This window comes from Cyanistes caeruleus, chromosome 1, assembly GCF_971803275.1.
Source record: "Cyanistes caeruleus chromosome 1, bCyaCae1.hap1.1, whole genome shotgun sequence".
In the NCBI taxonomy this organism is placed as follows: Eukaryota; Metazoa; Chordata; class Aves; order Passeriformes; family Paridae; genus Cyanistes; species Cyanistes caeruleus.
This window is the reverse complement of record NC_141701.1, coordinates 30,917,076-30,941,852: the sequence shown is the minus strand read 5'-3', so window position 1 is coordinate 30,941,852 and position 24,777 is coordinate 30,917,076. Positions and strand designations below refer to the sequence as shown.

Here is a 24,777-nt window from a genome sequence, read left to right as displayed (position 1 = left end):
AGGGAAGCTTGGATTGCCCTTACCTACATTGTACCTAGCCTTGGGATAGATAAATACAGTCTCATTCTCTAATGCTACTGACTGCCTCCAGGAACACTAAATTTTAAGAGAGGAAAACATGAATCCTGTATTTCAAGAGAGGTGGAACTAAGCCATTGTTCACTCCCCTTAAAAAGGATATTCAGTGGCCAGTTCAGATTGCCCTAGGGACACCTAAAGCTGCATTAAGTACTTGTGAAAGTGAAAATCCACTGGGAACCCAATTCCAGTGTTTAAACCTCAGCATGAGAAGTGGAGTTCCTAGCAGGGTTCACTTTTATATGTCTCTATAACCAGGTTCAAAACTTACTGTACATGCAGTAAGGATCTGCTATTCCAGCTAACCTACAGAAACACTATGAAGAGACAGCCCCTTAGAAAATCACTAACATGAAGAGAAAAAAGCAAACATCTATTTAACTACATCGTGACAAAGGAAGGAGAAACAGCAGCTATTCAAGAACTGACAGATCCCTTTTACTAAGTTATGCACCTTATGCTTGGCTAAGAATATTTTTTAACTCTGATTTATGTTTTAATTGAGGAAAGATAAAAAGCGCGGGCTTATTCCAGAGCTGCGTGGAAAATAGAGCTGATGAGAGAAAAAAATCTGTTCCATTTCATAAGAACTGGAGGATTTCCAACATCTGCTTTTATTTCACCTTAGATACTCCAGAGGGGCTATGGTTTTGAAACACTGTACATTTAGAATGACCAGTGGCTGCAAATTATCACCTTAGTTAAAAAAAAAAATAAACAATACTACTCATTCATGGGTTACAGGACCCCTGACGTCCGTGTGTTTGGATTTAATACTGGCAGCTTCAAGATCTTAACATTTCAATCTGTATTTTGTGAATTACAATAAATGTAAGCACTGAAGTTCCTGCATTGTAAAAATATATCTCATAGATATAGGTCCATTTACCTCATTGCTGTACTGTGAAACCCATAAGAGGAATTGCAGTTACTGAGATGGGAAAGCGGACCTGAACATTGCCACATACCATTTTATTATTTGAAACTGTCTCTTACCAGCTCTCTGCTTCAGCCCAATATAGAACCTGTATTTAAATAGTTTTCCATCTGGATATTTTTTTTGAAGTTTCTTTTTAAAAAATTGCATTGGAACAACAGATTTTTTTGCTGGTAATGAATAGATGTTATTAATTTTCAGACATGCATTCTTTTGCCCATACTTAGTCTTTTGTTCTAACTCTGGTGCTTCTTGAGCATAAACTGGCCATTAAAAGATATTTGATAATTCCATCAGTAATGTCTCCTGTTGCCTTCTCTCTTGGTGACTCTGAACAAGGTCACAACCTTGCCTGTCATGCATGTCCATAATCCAGCCACATTCACAAATTCCATTTTCCTTAGATTTTTTCCCCACTTTATGTTTTCAGATTAAACTCTAAAATTTTAACTCTTATCTCCCCCATCCTCCTCTAAAACCAAAACCACAAAAACACATACACAAACATCAAACATCAACAACAAAAAACCATTTTAGCCTTATTTTGCTGTTTTTCTCAAAACCCAATGAACACAGTCTTTTCTGGCCTTTTAAGCAAAGATGCTGCATGACAACAATATCAACCCCCTCTTCTATATCCCAATTAAATATTAGCTGTTACTGGTCTCAAAATTCTTTCTTTGAACTATCCTTTTTCTACCTCTTCCACATACCTTTTCCTATGCTCTTCCATGAGAGATTGACTTCTGACTTCATTTGCCCATGGTATTTATTGCTTATTTGTTACATTTTCAGCTATCTACTCTTCCTGCTACCTGGGAGATGCTTCCCCTAGCCATGAGTAAATGCCTCTAAAATACCTTTGAAAGCTGTCTTTCAAAATTGTCAGCAATAGAAACAGAAATGTTGACAACAGGCTGCAAGTATCCTAACGTCATAGTCTGCTGACAAATTCTGTTCCCACCCTTCCTTCTGTTTTCTGCTATGTTTTGTTATAAAACCCTTGAGTGAAGGGGAGGGCATTGTTTTTCTATATGTTTATATAGTACTCAGCAAAATAGTGTCCTGGTCTATGATCTCAGCTGCCAGGGACTCTGGTAATGCAAATAATATATATAAGTGGAGCACATGCTCCTTGGGCACAGACCACATGTGAGGTAAATAGGATTACATCCTGCAGGTTAAAACTAGCCTACTATGGTAATACAAAAATGTATACCAGCCACATGACCCAAGGGGATCTTCTTGACTGCCTCTTGATAACACAGGCTGCAGAGCGGTTGTCTGACCAAAGGAGAACTAAGCCGCTCTTGAATTTCACACCTTAAAACATCAATGCTACTGAGGCAGGAGAAATTTCCCGTTAAATGATTCACAGACTTAATCCCTTTGATATTCGATTGGCTGACCACAACTTAGCACAGCATGCTGCTGGAGTACATCTTTAGCTCTGACTCACAGAAAGATCTCATTCCCACTGGAATTCTGATGCAGAGACTGGGATTAAAACCAGATCTCACAGGGATGGGGGGAAGGTACAAGACTGCGACTGGCAAGATCTGGTTTATTAACTCTCATTTCTGTCATATTTTAGAAATTTTTCTTTATCTTAGTCTTGGGAAAAAAAATATTTAATTGTTTAAAGCTTTAATTCTTCATCTGTGAACTCTCTCAATGAGCCTCTACATTTTGTCAAGCTATGAGCTATTCAAAAAGTAGGAGCTACAGAGCTCTTAATTCTTTTTTGTGCAAATATCAAAATGTATATGTTAGGGATATAAACAGAGCTGAGAAAAAGGTATTTAATTCTTCTAAACACAAAAAACAATTTAAAGGGATCAGAAATTTTTTCTTAGAAGAAAGAAAGAAACAAAAAAATAAAAAATAAAAAATAAAATAAAATAAAATAAAATAAAATAAAATAAAATAAAATAAAATAAAATAAAATAAAATAAAACAAAATAAAGAAATAAAATGACAGAAAGAAAAATATCAAGAAAAATAGAATAAAATCCAAAAGACAGAATATAGCATTTACAGTGTACCTGTAGGCACTTTCAACACTGTCCATAGTGAGAAAGATAAGTTTTCTTGCTGTATTGCTAAGGGATATGAAATGAATTCTACAAAATCAAATTCTACAAAAAAACTTCAGAGGAAATACTCCAAATTTTCTTCCTTTTCAAATACTTTTGCTATTCCTGCTTCAGCTTCCAACAAAATCAAGGCTATTTTACTGGCCACTATTAAGTTTCTACAGCAATATAGATTATGGGCAAATCCAGATACTTAAAAATCACTTCTGAAAACATGGCTGAGCTCCCCAGACTTTCCTGTAACCACAAACAAACCCACCTTACTGTCAACAGAGGAAGCCAGAGAAATCCACCACTAGATAATAGCAAGGAACACTATCATGTTTCACACTGTCTACACTGTTAAACCCTTGTCAGAACCCTTTCCTGACACTGACATTGTCAAGCACAAAGTCCCAGATGTGGTGCCACTCAGCAGACCCTGGTGCTCTCAGGCAAAAGTGCACAGTGCAGACGAGGTGGTGAGGGAGCTTCTTCAAACTGCGCTGCAATTGCCAAGATCTCTTCCCATCCTTGGGAAGTATGAGTTTACAGGGCTTCCAGCAAGCTGAGACTGATGACTGCTGCAACCATAAGGGAGGGGAAGAGTCCTTGTACAACTGGACTCTGGTCTCACACAGTAAGTAGCACACCCCTCCAGACAAGGCAGAAACCCAAATACAAGCACATGCCTTGGGAAGCAGCCAGCAGGCAGTTCACGTGTGGTGGTGTTACCTGCCTTGTCCCAGAGCACTCAGCTGGGAGGTCATACTGTGTGTGCTCCTTCTCCATGGAGAATAGGGTCCCATGATACTGCAAGGGAATAGGTGCTTGTCTCTGCACCACTAATTGCTACCTATCAACAGATAATTGTGCTAGCTTTTTGAAAGTTTCAGGGCTTTTTTCCTCCTCCTCAGTGTGTTTCTCTGGCCCCAAGTACTCAGCTAGGGGCACTGATGCCTCCTGCTAGGCTGGTAGTCACTTGGTGTCTGAGTAGGGGTAGCAAAGTCCAAATGTGGGCAAGAGTTGACGTGAGTCAGTGCTTCCTGCTTCTCAGATATACAATACCTCACAGCCAAAACTGAGGCACATGAGTGAAACAGGCCAGTTCATTTTCCAGGCTCAAAGGCAAAATCTCTTTTTCAAGTAATGCATTTAAGTTCATATAACTACTGTTAACATAATGGAACAGTTTGAAAACGTTGACTGAGTAAATATCTGTGCCTGTATAATTAATCATTTTATCTACAATGTGACAAGCAATGAACAGATTCACAACTGGCTTTCTTTAATACCATTTCTGTCAGAGATACCGCAAATTTTGCCATCACTGTGGAATATTCCTGCAATCCTGTCATATTGTATCTTATAGCCTGTATTATTTTTAACATTAATATTGGGACAGTAGGCCAGTTTTTGTCATTCTTCATCTAAAGGCACCAAAGATAATTATTAAAATATATCTGTGTGTGAAGATAAAAATCTTATATTGCACAACCCTATGATGGGCTATATAAACTGCATGAAAAGGCTTCCCATAAATATTACACTGTTCCCCCTTTGTGTTTAGATAAAGGTATTTTTCAAACCATATTGTTTTTAGATGACTAAAGAAAGACAAAGACACAATATCAAGCAGGCAGTGGCAATGGAAATGGAAATCTACCTCTGTTTTACACTCATTTGAGTTGATATCAACATCTTTGATCATTGAATTCCAAGGATAGCATACACACATTTTACATTTCTGGTGGGGAAAGTGCCTCTGCACCATGTCTTTTGTGTTACTGGTCACCTCAGTCTGTGTTTCCTTTGCAGGCACTACCTGAGCTTCTTTTGCTATTTTACCTCTCTAAAGGTAAATGCACAAAAAAACTGCTACATTTAATGATAAACCAAGCATGTTCACAGAATCACAGAATTTGGAATTGAGAAAGTTAAAAGACATCACAGTGGGTCATCTAGTCCAACCACCCTTCTTAAGCAGGATCATCCTAGAGAACATGGCACAGGATTGTGTCCAGATAGTTCTTTAATATCTCCAGGGAGGGAGACTCCACAACTTCTGTAGGCAACCTGTTCCAGTGCATGGTCGCCTGCACAGTAAAAAGTCCTGACATTCAGATGAAATTTCCTGTACATCACTTTCTGCCAATTGCCTTTTGTCCTATTGCTCAACACCACTGAGAAACGCCTTATACCACCCATTTGTCGTACTCCCTTCAGGTATTTATAGACATCAATGAGGTCTCTCTCAGCTTAACTTCCTCAGCCTGTCCTTGTAATGGAGGTGCTCCAGGCCCCCAGTCATCTTTGTCATTCTCCTCTGAACTCTCTCTAGGAGCCTCACGTCTCTCTTGTACTGAGGAGCACAGAAGATATCTTCCTTGGCTTGTGACTGCTTCAGCCTTATTAGGCAAACTCATCCTGCCTCAATTCATGTATGTAAGCCACATATCATCATTTTGAATGTTTGAAGACATAGACACCGACCACTGTCATGCTATTAAGTGTGGCTTGGGTCAGAATTGTGCAAAATCACCAAATCAGTCAAAAAAATTATATTAAATTAAGTAATCTGGTTGAAAGGAAAAGAAATCAAAATACTTAAGTATTAAGTAAGAAAGTATTAAGTAAGTATTAAGAAATAATAAAATAAGGGCAAGGACAAACAAAAAGTTTAAGAAATACTGCTATGGTCATTTATTTAGATGTCGAGAAGTGTCTGAAAAGGATACCACATATGGTGATATACACTAGGACCAAAAAAACCCAGAGGACAGATGTGAATGCTCTGATAGACATTGTAATGAAAGAAAGCTCAAAAGCATGTACGGAGAAATTAAGTAATAAAGCTGGTGAAAAGAAGAAGCTGTGAAAAGGGCATCATTTCAGCTCTATTGCTACTGCCTAGGTGATAGAGGAAAATTGAAAACCAACAAAAACAACCTGAAAAAACAAGAATATTTAGGGCTGAATAGCAGATGTCTGCGAATGAGTGAGGGACATCGAACAGTATCACAGCTATAGTCTTGGTGTGTCATGCACAGACTAGACATGAAGATTTAGAATACACCAGCTGACAAAGAGTGTTCCTATTTCTTTTCCCTACATTTTCAAGTAGCTCAGTCTGAACTGTGTGATTTAACTTTTATTAAAAATATATACTGATATATATATATATATAAAAAAATAAATATATGCCAGTAGTCTGGCAGTTGTTGGTCACAAATGTACAATGATTGGTTGGTTGCAATACATCTATAGCTTCTAGAAGTATAAGTTGAATTCTTGCAAATGTACACTCACTTATACTTCTGGATTTGCCAATAAATATGTTCTTTTTGAAAAGTCATTAATGTCCTCCATTGTTTTCAGAAACCAAGGTTTCCCCCAGCCCATGGAAGATACTTCTCCTCATCCATGGGATATGCTAAAGCAGCATTACCAATGGTGAATGATGGGCTCTATCAATAGGTCTTAAAAGGAGAATATAGTATCTCCTTTCACTGAGCAAGGAAAGAAAAGATGTAAGTATTATGTATTTAAGCTATGCATTCTGTCCCTGTTCCAAATATGGACTTGCACAGCTATATCGGATAAATCAAAAAATCTGCATTTCATTCATATGATAAGACTTGGAAAATGTGTTACCAGTCACCTAAAAAGACAAGTTTATGTACAATATCTTGAAAAACTGTTTGACAACAGAAGGTCGGATGTGACATATATTTGACATCCTAAAACCTCAAACTAGTAAAACTTTGAGGTCAAGCAAAGGTAAAATCAGAATAACCCTCTTCAGATTTTTATCATGTATGATAGAACCACAAATAAACTTTAAGTTCCCCCAGCTTCTAACATGTCAGAACTTGACTGAAAGCTAAAGAGAAAGCTTATCTATTGATTTTCACATGTAAGCTAAATGGTAAAATAACCTTGACTCATTAAAGATGTCAGTATTGTAGATGATTTGGATATCTTTGCCATTTGAAAGTAACATATGGATAATTTACCCAAGTTGAGTTATTCTTAAGTAATTTGCAGTACTGCACAGCTTCAGATTTTTCACCTTCATGATTAGCAAGAATACTTTAACATTAATCACAATATTCAACAGTGGAAAGAAAAGCTAGCCTATTTATTGAATCTATACAAAGAATATTTCTTTTTACACTTACAAGTTTTACAGTGGGTTACTTATTGAGATTTTGCCAGTGCACACACAAAAAAATGTTATAAATAGGAATATATGATTTCAAATTTCAAATTGTTTTGCAAATAATAGATCCATTGTAAAATATCCAGAATGCCTTACAAAACAGTGCCACTGCTTGTTCATGTGTTGTACAAATATTTCCTATCTAGCCTGTCACCTCTAGTCTGTGAGACAACCAAGATTTTATTTCTAATTGGTTTTTTTATTACTATCAAATAAAAAAAGCTCTGTTCATAAAAAATTATTAAGGCTGTTTCACCAGTAATGTTGGGGTCTGGGATTGCACCTTTTCCTAGATAGAGTTGCCATCTCTTTTCTTACTGAGAAAGAATTACTTTTTATCCACATTTGGCAGAATTATTTCAGCTATGTCTCTTGATCTGTTTGGCTTCTAAATGGATACAAGAGTACGCCAAAGATGCAAAAAAATTATACAGACTGCATGGGATAGGGAAAGAGTAGGTGTCATGCTAAAGAAAGTTCCCTTATAGGAAAAATATGTGTTCAGACATACTTCAGATGTGACCCTGATATTCATATTCTACATAAGTAAACTTTGTTGCTATTTACAATTTTGAGAGGATAAAAATAGGTGTTCCTTATCCTAAGGCTTTAGGGAAGCTTATTCATCTAAGTAGATAATCTGTGATGCCCTAGGTATGATGAATATGATACTGAGAGTGCACAGGCTTGTGCAGCAAGATTTTCAAAATCACAGAGTATGATGCTTATGCAATATTATCTTTATATCTAGAATATTTGTGATTTCTGCATGTGAAATTTCAAGTTTTATAAAACACCACTGGAGAGGATTGGATGGGTGGAATAGACTAGGTCCTTCCGAGGTCCTCAATCTGAATAAGGCTTTCTAGCCTTTTTAAATAGAGCCAGTTCTTGTCACCCCACTCCTGAGGTGGCATTTTTTAATGCTGTGTCAGAAGTACAGCCAAGACATTTGAACCTGAGCATGCTTCAAAACAAGAGTGACATTAACCTGTAGCAGATGGTTTGCAGTCTCTTCAGATACTCTCTTGCATTTTTTTATCAGAAACACAATATGTGAACTGATAATGGATTTCAAAACAATCAAATATAAGTTAATTAATCTTGATTCTAAAATCCCTAGAAGTCTGTGTGTAGAATTTGACTAAGAAAGGCAGCCGTGCCTAGAAAAAGAGGGAAAGAGCAAAGGAGGCTGTGTGAGTGTTCCTTAGGATTCTAAAGTTATAAAATAAATTTGCATTTCCAGAAAGATATATGATTAGAGAGTTTGGATTAGGAAGCCATTGGTGAAACTGCAAGAACATATAAAGTAGAATTTGTGTCTGTCCTCTTGACAGTGCTTGAGTTATTGGGAACACTACACATCTAGAAATGAAGATTTGCTGCAACTTGTGTTGCTTCTAATTGAGTCAGACTGTGGTTACAGACCTGTGTCCAGAACTGTTTTCCTTTGCTTGAATTATGTTGGATCTCTCCTAGGAACAACTCTCTATTAAGTTATCATTTTGCTAAGGAGCACTCAGTGGGAGTTTTAAGATTCCTCTCCAAATACAAAAGGGAATACTTGGTCAAGAATCCAGCACTGGTCTGAATCAGTTAACAGCTCTGCAGGGGGTTTTATGCCCCCCAAAGAATCACATCAAGGACAGTATACAAAAGGAAAAGTCAACCTGTCTGAAAAGAAAAACAATGAAAATAGCTTTATTTGGTAAAAATAAAAAACTTCAAGGCTTGTTTTCTCATGAATTTCTACTGAAGAAAAAAATAAGGTAGTGTCTGTAACCCAAGTTAGGAGAAAAGTTGACTGAATATTGACAGACAGCACAAAAACTGGTTTAAAAGCTTGATGTTTTGAGAAGATATACTGTTCTTAGAACAAACATTATTGCAGGATGATACAAACTACACTAGGGAAATCAGCTAGAAGGGCGAGCGCTCTCTGAATATGTGGCAGCTTTGAAGAAGTTGGCAGAAGTGTATCTTTTTGGGACAGTCATTGATCAGGCATTGTGGGACAGGAATGTTTATGACATGTGAAACTGTCATCTGTAAAAGCTTGCAACCCGTGCACAGACACCCATACAAACAGAAGTACTTTAGCATTTGGAGCTTAGAAAAGAACAGTCATATAAAACTTCATTGTAACAGTAGGGATTATATTTTTGAAGTAACAAACAAAATACACAGATATTTTGGAAGAAAGACTTTTTTTGCCCCTAAGTATCCATCTGAAATGAGGGAGTAGCCCCCAAATGAAATTGTAGATGGAAGATGTATTTATACTTTAAAATGATGTTATGAGATACAAGTTTGCTGCAAAAAAATCTGCCTTCAGCAGAGATGGTGATGAAGCTGTTGGTCTTTGTATGGATACCTTCTCCTTGGGAAGAAGACCACAGAAAAACAGGTGAGGAGCAGAGAGCATAATGTAGGAGGGACACCAGGGTGATACATAAGCAGAAAGGTACTCCTCTCTGTTTTGTAGGATGTACTTTAAAAGGAAGAATGGATGAATGTTTGAATATTAAACCAATAATAAGTGTTCTATGAATTAAATAGAATTGTTTAGCATAATTTAAAATGAACCTATAGTAGCTCACTGCCAAGCAGAAATTGTTTGGTCAGAGTCCACAAAATTTTCCTTTTGATCCCACGTAGAAGGCTTCCAAAATTAGAGATAGCTGCTGATATAAAATGTCCAGGAATTTATCTTGGTGTCCTACATATGATAAATCCAAAATCTGAGATACTGCTACTGCGTATTTTTTAACAAGATAATAATGCATAAGAAGAAACATGAAGTGGGTTACATAAACTTGTTAGGACTTTTCATTTGAATAGACCATTAAATCTAAGCATTAAACCAAATTTGCAAGGATAGAATGTAGCAGAATACACAAGGTAGCACATTACATCAAAGATTTTTTGGGAAAATATTACTCAAATATTATTGAGTAATATTACTCAAAATCACAAAGCCTTTGATATTTATGGATTTAAGTTGTGCCTGCTACAAAGTTTTGATGGTGTTAGAGGTAGGCATCTGACAAAATACCTGTTCAAACCAGGAAGCAGCATCAAGGGTTCCATAAGCATTCACTCAAAGGAAAAACTGCTTCTTTAGAATGTAATTTCATGCAGCTAAATCTAAAACTATCTTATTTTCTAACTATATATATATATATATATAACTATATAACTATAATAAAAAGAATGTTTCACCAAAGATGGATAAGAAAATATCAGGTATCTGAAGGCAAACCTCCACCTGCAAGGAGCAGGGAGGTGGGTTCAATGATCCTTTATGGGACCCCTCCAGCTCAAGATATTCTATGATAATATGATCTTTTCTGATAAATAAAGTGAATTTCTGACTTCAAAAATTTCAAAAAGCAAATACAGCAGTACTGATGACTGCTATAACTACTGTTACATTAAAGCAGCTGATTTTCTCAAAATTGCAAGTATTAACAAGGAAAAATTTCTCAACGATATCCTGATATATATCAGTGAAATGAGAATTTAAGAAAAAAATATCATATTGGATTTCTTGGCTTTAAACTGCTATAGACATGACAAAAGAACAAATAACAGTATATGATGGAAGCAAAAATGGGAAAGCAAATGAATGTGGATAAAAGCTGCAAGTTAAAAACCTCTAGGAGTACTAAAGGAAAGCCAAGGGATATTTCAATGTAATATTAATTTCCCACAGAATTAAAAAAGTAAGAATACTTAAAGTCTTATTGATAACATCTATAGGCTCAATGTTTGTTTGGTCACTGATGTTTAAAGACAGGAACGTTCAGTGGATATTTCAGTTATTTATTTGAAACAAAACAGAGAGAAGTACATGACCCATGTGATGCTGTTGCAATTGGAACTTTACCTTCTGTGGTAAAGGTTTTTAACATTAATTAACTGACTGAGCTATCTCACACTCAGGAACTACCCAGAATCTTTCTAAACCATAAATGTAAGCCATAAAGGAATGGCAAACAGGGAAAATTCCAAGAGACTTGACTATTGTAAGTGATTTCCCAATATTTCAAAGAGTTCAGAAGTTTAACCAGAGTTACTAATGGGACAGAATGGTGCTAAATTTAACTAAAAAGCCATTATGCACAAAGCAGCTAGAAATTTAACAGGCAAAAGCATAGTCAGTGCCAAATTATTTTCCAAAACACAGGAATTGTCTTCAAGTTATATGGAATTTTTTGTTTGAGCCCTTCAATAGGATTAAAGACTACAGTTACAGAAACATTCTGTGTGTAATGGGGACTTCTTCCATCCAACTGACTTATTGATAAAATATATTATGGTTAATCATAGGTTGAGCCCAATGTGCTTAATAGGCCATACAATTCTGACTTGCAGACAGATGACAGAAACTAGCTGGTTTTGCTGGAAATCAAGTGACTTTTTCATATAGACTCAGAATTTCAAATCTGGATCCAGTGTTAGCTAACCTCTTAATCAAAAATGCCAATGTCAGAATCACATCTTTCAGATGGCACAGATGGTGGGGTAGCAAATGATGAGAACATCTCACTTTCACAGAGTGATTTGAATGGCTTGTTAAGATGGGTAGGGCTTGTACTTTTCAACACAGCACTATAAAACATAATATATTGGACAGTGAAAAAAAAACAAAACAAGGACTCTGGTTAGAGAATTGAATAATTCTGGACAGCAGTAATTCAGAGTTGAAACACAACTGCTGATCCTGCTCTTTCTGCAGGACCTACCTCCATGGCTTGCACTTTCCTTTGTTATGAAAATAAAAACAATACCAGGTAGCAGTGTTGAACTCAATTTCACTTTGTACATAGCACAGAAGAAGGGTGAGTAGGTTGTATATTCATCCATACTTCAACAAGGACATAGAAAACCAGAAAGAGAGAAAGATTAAGAGAATCTAAAAAGGGCTTTGGGGGAAGAAATGACAGGTTTTAGAATCCAAGGTTTAAGGCTCCTCAGTTACTTATTTTGTAAATTAAATTGAGTGGGGCAATCCAAATCCAAAATACATCGTAGATTTACCTTTGGAATCTTCAAGGCAAGATTATACATCCTCTTCAGAAATGTGCACCTGTGAGTACATTCAAGGTAGGAGCACACCTGACTGACTCTGTGACAAGTGCCTCTTTGCAATTGCTCTGGATTCTGTGTGTCCTTATTTAAGGACCTTATTAAATAGATTATTAGATGTGCAAGTCCACACAATGTAATTTTAACCAGACCTACCCTTGGCTTTCAGCAAGGCAAAGGTAAGGCATTAAGACTTTCACTCTCCCTGAAGGCACATCTGGACTGTTGCTGTCTTCCTACTACATCTGATTTTTCAACAGCCCCTTTCAGAAATTTCTGACTTAGTATTAGGTTGCTTTTCACACATCTGGCTAATCAAACTTAGAGCTCCCTGTGTAAATCCTAACTCATCATTCTCAGTGCAGAATTCTTGGGCTTCCAGCCTTGTATGTCTCACATAACTGCCAGCTGCTGCCTTGGAATATGGATATCCTGGAATCACACAGCAGATCTAATTGCATTTCAAGAAAAGTACAGGTTGATGGACTGCAGTAAAATGTTGTGATTTCTTGACTATACTGAGGGGCTGATCTCGAGAGGTTTCAGTTATAATGTACCTGTTAACTGAGAACGGCTCAGGCTGTGGTGTAGGGATGTCATGATGCTCATCAAAATTTAGGTGTTAACATCTGGGGGGTGGAGGGACCATATTAACTCCCTAGTGGATTTTGTCTGTGTTTTTTGTCTTGGAACTTTATTTGGTAGCAACATGTATGTCAGTTATATAATTATTTTCCCATGTCTTTCAATACACATGTTCTCACTTTAATGGTGGTTTTGTAAGGGTGTGAAATATATGAATGCATTCATATATAAATGTATTTTGCAGTTAAAATTACCATTTCTTGAATTTGGAGGAAGATACTATTTGGAAATGAAAGCATTCCATATTGATCTACCTCTATTTCTCTTCTGCAAAACTTCATGTCTGTCTGACTCTATTTGCTGGAAGAGGAGTTCAAAATTTGGCAGTGCTTCTTTGTGAACCAAAATGTTAATATAACCTTTTGAGAAATACCTTTTTTCCAAATAAATAAAAAGCCACATGGTATAATAGGATTTTTAATTTGATGACAGAACAAACTCAAATACTGCATTCTTTTAGTTTGGGTTGGGTTTTATAGCATCATGTTGATTTACATTTCATATTTTACTTGGTTAGTGCTCAGCTCTACTTGAGAAATGTTGGTACCCTGGTTTTCCTTCTATTTCTGCTTTATTTTCCACTAGAATATCACATGCTTTGAAAATTAATTTGGAGGAAAAATAGCATTTGTTACACGAATATGTTTCATCATTGTATAGGATATCCTACGTATCACTCCATCTATTCAGGGTACTGCTGCAATTAATGCAATCACTCTGTAACCCGGCATTTCATAACAATAATTCTGGCCTTTATGTAACCTGTCTCATGTTTTCTATTGTATAAAACTTTTCACTCTGGATCTCAGCATGGTTTCGAAAATGCATCTGTCTCATTCTTTATTTTATCACACAACCTTGAAATAAAAAGTTAATTTCTATCACAAACTTGACCTTTAATGCTGTTGAGCCTTATCTTTTCTCATACTTTTTCTTTAACCTTCTAAGATACAAAAGACATCTTAAACCCATACAGAGCGTTAAATCCTAAATATTTTCTAAGCAGCTATGATCTACTTGCCACATTAGAGTTGTAAATTAAGGTCTCATGTGTTGCAGGAACCAGCCTTCCATATCACAGTTTTCTCCCCTGAATGAGGCAAGACTCAGTCAGTAAATATATGTGGTCAACCTCAGATTTGCCTCACTGGGAGTTCACATGTATTTTTAACTGCCTTCAATTGTTAATGTATTCCTCAAATGAGATGCATCACCTTGAAGAATGACTTTTTGCCCTCTGGGAATACGCCAAACAAGTATTTCATTCACTATGATAATCAGTTCTACCTCCAGCAACATATGAAACCCAAATTTAATAGGCACTAGTGATTAGGTTTTAAGACACAGAGTCATCACTGTCCACTGTAACAATAATAATAATAATACGGGGGAAAAAAGAGGGGGAAAAAATGCACTGTATTTCCTTTTAGAAATCATTACTAGAAGCAATCTAGCTATCAACATTTGGGGAATATGCTTAGTAAATATAATGTGTCTTGTCATTAAAGAAAAAAAATTATGGCAACAATTTTTATTAATTTAGAAATTTTCTTAAGTATAAATAAAAGCTACTGCTTAAGTTGTATAACCCTGGAAGCTAGAAAAAAAAAAAAAAAAAACAAAAAAACAAACAAAGCAAAACAAAAAAGAGAGAGAAAAAGGAAAAGAGAACTGCATATCATATTCTTTAAAAGCTTGTAATTATAAAATTTATAATGAAAGGAAGAATGTGGGAGAGATGAGAAAATTGAGCTCCCTGAACAGTTTTCAGTGTTAAAATTACCCAAAATCTTCCTGAACTTAAACTTTTATAGAAAGCAGAAAGGATAGTTATATGGCATTACGGAAAATAAAAAATCAGCCTTTAAATCAGCAGCTTAGGTTGTGGACAGTAAATGATACAGTGGTTCCACTTTCTTGGAACTGAGAAGCAGAAGAAAATGAAGAAAGATGCCAGTGACAGGGTGAGGATGATGAAAGCAGACTAGCATTATGAATGATATGTTAAGTGATTGGCTCAGAAGGAATCATGGGATTGCTGCCTTTTGCAGATGCTGATTTTCATCTATATTGTTTGCCTCTTTCTCAGAAAGGCCTAACACATGCAGAATGTGTGTGCATGCGCATGAGCAATATAGAAAAAATACAGATATATATTTATATGATGTTATATATTCTTATATGTTCAGAAGCCACCTTATCCCTTTTAATGTCCTTATACCTGATCCATTTAGCTAATCAGGATAGCTTACTTTGACATAAACCAATAAACTGTATCTTACATGAATTAATATCCTCCTGCTTTCTTTATTCATGGAAGTGTAACATTCTTTTTTTCATTTGTCTACCTCACTGAAAGGCAAAATATTCTGGTTGTTTTGTTTTGGTTTTGGTTTTGTTTTTTTTTACTAATTACTAATTCTGAAAGGTATCTTCTGATCTGCTAAACTGCATAAATACAAGAAATAGTATTTCTACTTAATAACAACATGTTGTCTAATAGGAAGACATACTGAGGTCCTGTTACATTTTCTTTGATGTGCTTTAAGCTGCATACCGTGCATTCTCTGCTTTCAAACTAACAGGCATTACCAGTATCATTCAGACTGCTGGCTTCTTTGTGTGGACAAACAGAAAGATAAAATGATGCTTAACACTGATGAGATATATCAGAACCACATGCATGCAATTAAATGTAATACTAATTTTGAAGGGTCATTTTACTGAGATTACCTTCAGCAACATTTTTGGTGTCATAAACAATCCCTAACTCCAAGCTACATCTCTGAACATTAACTCTTTAGTGCCTCATTCATTTTTAGTCCTGTATTCTTTGAATGTTCTTGCTTTGCAATTGAAACAATTTGAATTTTAAAGGGTCTGGGGGGGTATGTCATATGCTAGTGTATAAAATAACACCTTATATTATTTTTCTGTAGGATTCTGATGTGAGAAGAAAAATCTTCCCATTTCATCAAATATATTGCTTTTTCAGCTGCACAATTTAGGTACCAAACTATTTGTTTCAAAAACACCTACCACCTTAAGAAATGCACACAAAGGTGTGTAGATTTTAAATACTAATAAGGATGCACTCATTTTTCATCTGAATATCTTGTTAGAGATTATTCATTTTATCAATACTTATCATGGCCATGGTAATATTTAGAATACAATTTCTGGCAAAAAATATGCCAGAGAACTATTCAGCTTAAAGTTTCTTAGCTTAAGACTCTATCCTACATCAGGTCAGTGGCATTTATGTAACTAATTTCTTGCTGCAATCCTATCACTTCACTGAATATTTACCAATTGCTTGTGGGGAAAAATAATGAATTCCTTTTTTCAGAGCAATAAATATTGATAATTAAACTAATGAAGTATTATTATTTTTCCAGTCTGGACATGGAATTGACCCAGGTGCTCATTATTAAAACTTTTTAATATGTTTTTGCAGAATGAGAAAATGAACATCAGTGAACCAATATAATTAGCATGCCTTCTAAATAGATGATATAGTTATATACTTGTTAGTATTAGGAGATCCTACAAATTTCATTTATCAAGATACAGCCCAGCAGGCATTTTCTAGTGAAAAGGGCGCCTGTGAATCCCCAGTATACCACTCAGATCACCCCCTGAGGGGAAACGCAACTTGCATTCAAATCAAACGTTTTCCTATCAAATGCTCCACTAATGGCTTTCCTATGAGACCCAAGCCTCTCAGTCACCTACTACCTATTTAGACATGTCAAAACAGAATTCGTTGTTTATTTGTATTTCATTGAAGTGAGTCTGTTTTCTCATATTGAATTTGTATCCAAACCCCAGGTTGTCAATACTACTTAGTTAGATCTGCTGTTTGTTGTGTTTTTCTCTGCATGCGATCCAGGGGAAAAATTAGTGTCACTCATGCCAGTTTCAACCCTCCTATAAATCCTTAAGCAGTGTATTAAATAATTTTATAAAGTAACTAGCATATATATTAAGGGATCTTGGAAACAGTTCTCACATTGAAAGCTGTTTATCAGATGCAGTGATGACTTTGCTATGCTAAGGTTTGCCCAGAAAAAAGCTAGAAGAGTGAGTAGTGTAAGGAAAAAAAGAAGGGGGGGACCCATTGTTTTCAGTATTTCTCTAAATTACAGTAAGTTTAATTGCCTCACTTCTTTATAGCTCAACTAGTCAGTAGACATACATGACTGCAGTGATTTTTGTGAAAATTATTTAAATTAATTCTGTTAGCAGCCTCTAAGTTAGTTTACTTGTGCTTAAGCCTAAATCTGTGCATTAAACATTCCATAAAAACAAGAACTAAGTGTTATGTTTGATATGCACTTCAAAAGCCTAAAAGGCCAAAGAAAGCCCTTCCTTAATTATTGAAGAAGTGTCTGTAAAGGAAACATGAGCAAATAGCATTCATGCTTTCATCCCCAGTAACCTTTTATTGTCCTTTTCTTCAGATGGCCAAGTCAGTATATTTAATAAAGGGAGCAGCAACCATCAAAGAAGGCAGGGGTCTAATAAATGGTCCTGATTAAAGGCCCTGACAGGGTATGAACTTTGCATAAATTTTCCTATGGTGTCAGGCTAGGATCCTGATTGAAAACCCATTAACATAATCACACATTTAGAGGAAATGCTATAATGTATCAAAAACATTTCCCTTAGTGTAATAATTTTAAGGACATTAAAATGCAAATGATAATAAGGAGCTGTGTTTTAGTGATGTTCTGAAAGCCTGATTATTCAAATATTTAGTATGAAATATGGAAGCTCCTTTAACTAATGCATCTACATGATTTCAAAGATTTAATCTATATTTGTACTTGAAAGACTTTTATACCAGTACTGAATATTTTCTGTTAATTTAGACTTGCAAAATCCAGCAAGAAATTTAGTTTAAACGTTAGTGCTAAGTGCTAAGACCTTTTAGCCTGCTAAAAAAAAATAAAATAAAAACATAAAAAATATATAAAAAAGTCTGTGTTAAAACCAGGAAACCAGGACACAAGCCATGCTCTTTCATTAAGTACTGAATTGTAAAAGTCCACATATTGGCATTGTTTGACTTATAAAAATTTGAAGGATTTGAATCATACTTTTCTCTGTTTCTATTAAAATATATGCTTAAAACAAATGAGCCATTCAATCTCAGCAATGATATTCTTTAATGCTAATTTTTAACAATAAAAGAAACACTATCCTCCCACACACAAATAGCCATAATTATGTAAAGAATGACTGCTTCAGACTGATGACTTTCAATATGCTTGAGTCTAGCATACTGGTATAAGAGGCCAGAAAGGTCAACAGTAATTCATAACTGCTATAAAATTGTGTAGCATCCTAGGGCTTCTGGAAGATGCTGACATTATCATGCTTCTTCTGCTGGTTTGTATATGTAAATTTGTGATAGGAAGTGCACTGCTTTGCCATATCGCATGCAGAGCATCAATCAGGCAGTAGAATACATCAGAGTATTTTCATTATGCCTAGTTATTTACTGCATCAGAAGAAATTACCCTGGCAAGCCAAGCGGCCTTCTCTGGATAGCATGATATGACCAACCAGGTTTCAGCTCAGAAGTCTTGTAAACATTACAGGATTAATCTCACAATCACAATCATCAATCTTTCCTAGTCCTGCCTGGGTGCAAGTGTGGAGATTGGTAACCAGGCAATGTAGATTTAAATTTAACCCTGAACATCAAGAGCTATATGTCAGATCCATGCACCATATTACAAACACCTATATTTTTACTCCAGCTTTAGTACAAAATGATGAAAACATAAAATTCTTGCACTTCAAATTCATGACTAATTTTTCATTCCCATTTTTGATGCGTTACACGGAAATAGGAAATATTCTGAAAAAGATATATTTCATAATACCAGAATCTAATGTTAAAACGATGCACTGTGATGCCTAGATCTAGTGTATGTATTAGAGACAACTGACACTGCAGTAAAATGTGGAGTAGCAATACAGGTTCAGGACCAGACTTGGGCTCCCTGGCACTGAGCCATTAGAGGTTAGGGCACTTTAGGGGTAATGTACTTAGCCTCTAACAAATGGAGCATTAAATACATCACGCTGACTCATAGGTAGCGCTGGCACCAGTTTCTGAAATGACTGCTTGCTTGCCCTCTTGCCAAAGGAGGGAGAGATTCTGGCAAAACTAGGTGCTCTGTGTAAAAATGAGAAGCTGGGAAATGAGAGCAGCCTATATGAATGTTTCATCATTGTGTGTTTAACTATGTGCAGTATATAACCTAGCCTACGGAGATAATGCAGAAGATAACATGTATTCTTTTCCTTTTCTTTTTTTTTTTTTTTTGAAAGTCACATGAAAATAGCAGTGATAGTGATCATTTTTCAGTAGTCAAGAAACAATAAATATATAATGAGCGGATCATGTATAGAGACTGTGGCAGTTTAATTTGAACTCTGATCTTTATTTTTATTCTTGTTCAAAATACTTTTTTGCTGCATGCATCCTAAACATTTTTCTCCCTTTCTATCTCTGCATCCTAAATATTTTTCTCCCTTTCTATCTCTCTGTCTCTGGTTTCCTCTCTCTCTCATTCTGTCTCTGTCTCTTTGTCTTTCTCTTTCTCTCTCTTTCTCACATATATAGTGGTTCTGTTTTATAGAAGGCATATAAAAATTGTTAATAAGCTTGGGCTTACTTTTATGATTTACAGAAATATTAATTTCCATGGGTTTCTGCCTTTCTCTTTATTTAATCAGAACTGCAGGCACTTTACTGCTGTATATGAATGCATTCCCTCTGTAATAGGTTCCTGTTTAGCAAGAGAGCTAGCCTCTGCCTACTAAATAATTCCTGTATAATATGCAGCGATCATACTCATTTGGTCTTCAATGATGGAAAGTCTGCAACACAGTGCTTAGCTGATGCACAGATGTGAAACCACTGATTTCAGAGATGCTTCCTGATTTATGCCAGCTGAATGTCTCATTTAAAGCATGCTTTCCTTCTACAGATGTGGGGACTGAACAGTTAAGTGCAGAGAAGACGGGTGTATTGCAGTGCTTACTCCATTATTTCTGTTCACAATCCTCCTCCCCCAAATTGATTTTTTATCTCTTTGACCATTTTTAAATAACTAATAGCCTGATATACTTTTGTGACTATATCTAGTCACATGCTGTTCCCTTCAAAGGCCCAGTTAAACCCACAATACATAAGTCTTCCAGTACAGATAAGACAAATGTGTACCACCTCACACAGATGATCTTGGTGCATGTGGGGGTGTGAGGGGTATGAGACTTACCTGTCTGCAGACAGGAATCATGGAGCTCTTTAGGAGGCAAAAAGCACATTAATACAATGAGCTGGCAATATGATTCCCCATTCTTTGTGGCCTGTTACCATAGTGAGATTAGGCATTCCTTTGACCACAGGCTTGTAGAAATTTCATGGGTAAGGAGTAAGAGATGAGAATAGTATAAAAAAAAATAGCCCGGCCTAGCCCCTTAGTGCAGGATATGCTTCTGCCTCCCATACTTAGAATATCTGCAGTCTCTGGGAAGCTAGAGTACAATCCTCTGGGCCCAGCTGTGCCATGGCAAACATAACCACCTATCCTTCTGCTGGAGCAGGGTTAGGTTGGCAGTACCAGAGGTGGTAAGCAGGCACACAGCTCTGTATGCATACATGGAAGCCCAAGACTCCTGACTCTGAGCAGCGGTGGAGATTGCAGACTTTAACCATGGCCTGCACGTAATGAAAAAGTGGTACCTTTGCTCTCCTTTAAAAGACTCTGTAAAGTAAAAGATCTTCATTCTCTCTTCCTGTCGTTCAAAAATCCCATTAAAAGGAGATATTAATTTTCTTGTTCAGTGCTGGAAGACAGTGATTATTATTTTTTCTGCTTTTAATATTAACTGATGACACAGAATGAGAAGCTGACTTATTGTAAACTATCACAGAACAAAAAGCAGGCTGAAAATTCCATCCTTTGCTAAGGATGAATCCACATCATGACATAAGGCAGGTCACTTGACTCTAAACTTGAAGGAAGTTTGCCCTAGAGAGTGTTGCAATACATGTCAGCTTATTAATTTAGAGACCTATTAGTGACAGGCCACAAACCCACTCATAAATTTATAAAGAGTAAAGGACTGAACAGAACTGTTCAATTCCAGAAATTTCTCATCTGTTTGGGAAATTATGAAATATAATTTTTGCACCCCTTGTACTAGATACACCTAGGAAATTCTAAACTGGGAATGTTTTATGGGCCAGGCAGATTTTTCTAAGCCACTGAATGACATTGTAGTGTGTGCTATCTTATGAGGACCTGCAGCTCTAGAAGAGGCAAAGGAAATATTCCCTCTGGAGTGTCTCTAACATGCCTGAGCTTTTCTAGCAGCTGCTTCCACCATATAAAAATAAGTGATACTGGGTTTTAGGAGCTGAGAGCATTAGTGCACTGACAAGGACATCACCCAACATCTGGAGGACTCTTAGACAGTGAGATGTCATGAGCAAAATATATTTCCCTGACATCTCCCAGTCTTCTCATTTCCATTCAATGGCAGAACCACTGGCACACTCCGTGAATGTTATCAGCTGTGGCTGCAGGCGTTCCTCTTGCACCTGTAAGCAACAGCTGTGTAAGAGGGAGCTTTCCAAAGCTAAATGGTTAGGCTACTGATGACACTGCCTGCATGAAGTCCCATCAAAAAGGATATATGAGATCACTTCAACCATTCACAGTTTTGCAAGGCTTAAATTCTGCTTGTCTACACAAGAAATTAGTATGCAGAAAGCAGGGGAGTGAATTAATAGAGCACTAACTACAGCACCTCACAGGGCTGGGCTCTTTCTTTATATGGTGCTCAGATAATAAGTTCCTTAAGGAAAGTACTCTGTCTTCATTCCTGTCTAAAGAGGTATCTTTTTATATGGATATTCCTAGTATGCATTGTTTGGTGCTACACACTTCACTTTATACTAAAGGTTATGCCTGTGCACAGTAGCCAGACTATCATAAATTCACATATATGCTTACTAATATCTATGTCCTCCACCTAGACAACCCCAACCAAATGCTGGCAGAGCCTAAAGCAGGACCTGAAACACATTCCTCTATACACAAGCCTGAGGCTATCTCCCCAGCTATTGCCCCAGATAAACTCAGTGAAGTAGGCATGATGTTGTGGGAGCATTGATTCTTAAACAGAAATGAAAAAGAAGGAAAATCATAAAAACTTGGGCATCAGCCTTCATGGTTTACACCTAATTAGTGAAATCCAGGACTCACTACTCATTCTTTCAACAGCATCCTATACTCTATTAAAAGCCTGCCCAAAATTATTCTTAGCTTTGGTCCTCTGAACACTTCTTAACACTTTGGTTTTTTATCTCTTGCATCCAACAGGATCTAACACCAACCTTCTTTCATCACCTCAGAGTAAATTAGGATGCTCTTGGAATCCAACCTAGGCTACTTTATTGTATCTCTCACTGTAGTATGTATGAGCTCAGCATCTCCCAAGACCAGGTTCATTGTTTACATGCTGCTTAGGTTATAAGGTCTTGGACAAAAAAATTCTGGTTTCTTCCCTGCCTTAATAGTCTAGCCTACTGTTTGCCTTACACAACTAAACTGTAATAGTATTTGGATGAATTTAAATAAAAATGTTTATCCATTTTACCTGTTCTCAGCTTTACAATATTGGAGTCGCTTAATGTGATAATCTTGGTTTCACTTTGGGATTGTCCATCTGTAGGGAAAAAAAAACATTTAAGACTTTCACCATTTTGGGTAGAATCTAGAAGTGTGTATGCATTCTGCTTCACATAAATCTGTCAGCAGTCTTGGTGCTAGTGCCAGAAACTAGATGGAGCACTCCACCCCACTAACAACCAGGTTTGTGGTAATGACAGACTAGGAAATATTTTGTGATTCCACTGGAGCCTCATCCCTGAATCTCTGTGTTTGTGAAACTCAGATGTAGAGTAGCAAGGAGAAAGCCACGTCTCTTGATGAGACAGAATGTGCCTGCTAATTTGTGTAAAGATTCCACCACAGAATATCTTTAATGGTCACCTAGGCCACTGCTTATGCATGTGTCCATGCTTAGTAGCTCTGACAGAGCTGGGAGGAGCTAGAATAAAACTAGGCAGACCAGAAGGAAACCAGACAGTAGATAAGCTTACCATACTGTTATAATACAATAGAATTAATAGGTTTTGTGCCCTCAGTTTCAAAGTTCTTTACTTTGAACACAAGCAATTTAGAGCAGTAAAAGCTCAAATTCAGAGAACACTGATCCTGACAAAAAGTTTACAGTTTAGGATCTTGTTGCATCCTCTGTCTTTTCTTAACACTAGATTTTCACTTTAATGTGCTTGGGAAATATATTAACTTGAAAAAATAAAAATACAACAAAGCAATTTTGATTCACAATAATCATTTATGCTGGCATTTAGACCTAGGAATGAGGATTTCTTTTGATTGATATTTTCCTCTAAACATTACTGAAAAGACCAAAATAAGCTCTTACTGCAGCAGCAGATACACACCATACACTTTTAGAGCTAGCTACAATGTGAATCCTGTGACCAGGTAGTTCCTAGATTTGCACAAAGTATGTGTGACTTAATGCTGCAACAAAAGACATGTAAAAATACTAAATTATGGTTCTAACTCCTGTTAGCTGATACTCTACTCTCTTTTCCTCATTCTTCTTCCCCTTCTTTCTTTGTTTTAAAGAAAATATTTGGTAGGTCAGCTTCAGTAGCCAAAAGAGTTGAATATGTGTGAGGATCAATACCAAAATACTTTTTTCTACTTCCCTTGCAACTGTGTAAGTTTTCTCTCCATCCCAACTCATCTCTCTCTTTCTTTTTGCTCTTTCTCAGCATATCATATGAGCACCCTAAGATAATAAGCTTCTTGAGCAGAAAGTTTTATAGGCCACTAATTCAATCAACACATGTACTGTGTCTGTAACTCACACTCAAAAGTAAATTATGGATGCCTACAAAAAGCTTCTGTCCATATCTGTACATAATGTGACAGGTTTTGGAGGCATATATGTTTTCTTCAGTTTTTTTCTTTTCACTTTACTCCTTCCTTTTCTTTCACTTCTTGTCATTCCTCCTAAAGCCACACTATTACAGGAAGATTTGCTTCTGAGATGATTGGATTCACACTACATCTTGAATTCTGTTAAAATTTCCTTCCAGGGGCAGAAGCCTAATACATGAAACACTTCTGAGCATTTGAACATAGGTTGCATACACTTCAGCATTTCCAATAAGAAAAGTTGCATGGTAGATCTTGGCTAAAAGCCAGTATCTAAAATATCCTTAAATATAAGGACCAGGAAGTTGATTTGTATCTGGATAATGAATGCAGAAATCCATTAGAGTGTGCAGATTTCCATTATGATCTCTTGGCAGGTTTTCCTGCTTAAGAGGTGGGCTGCTGAGTATTGCACAAGATGAAACTTCTGTGTAGCCCTTAGCCCTAAGTTAGGAACATGGAGAAGATAAAAGCATGAATCACAGTTTCCAGATCTTCCTTTGACAGCAATAGGCACAGCCTCTTGGGGAAGTGGGAGCGCAACCATTTCTTACCACAATTATCTCTGTAGTCAGGACTATCAATGAATCTAATGCAGCCTCAAGATTGTTCTACATTATCAGCTGGTGAGGGCATATCCTCTGTTGAAGGTACAGTCAACATTAC

At 36.5% G+C, this 24,777-nt stretch overlaps 1 long non-coding RNA gene across 3 annotated transcripts in view; it reads right to left on the bottom strand.

Moving 5' to 3' along the window:
• LOC111924630 (uncharacterized) overlaps window positions 1–24,777 on the bottom strand; it is a 44,937-nt gene that overhangs the window by 11,653 nt on the left and 8,507 nt on the right. The window contains exons 3-4 of one of the 3 annotated variants that reach the window (XR_002861755.2): window positions 22,736–22,804; window positions 19,599–21,674 (exon numbers count right to left, since the gene is read on the bottom strand). This is a non-coding gene — a long non-coding RNA (uncharacterized LOC111924630). Of the gene's footprint in view, window positions 1–19,598; window positions 22,805–24,777 lie in introns of those variants that run through there. The other 2 variants (XR_002861754.2, XR_015285506.1) reach the window with 2 other exon arrangements.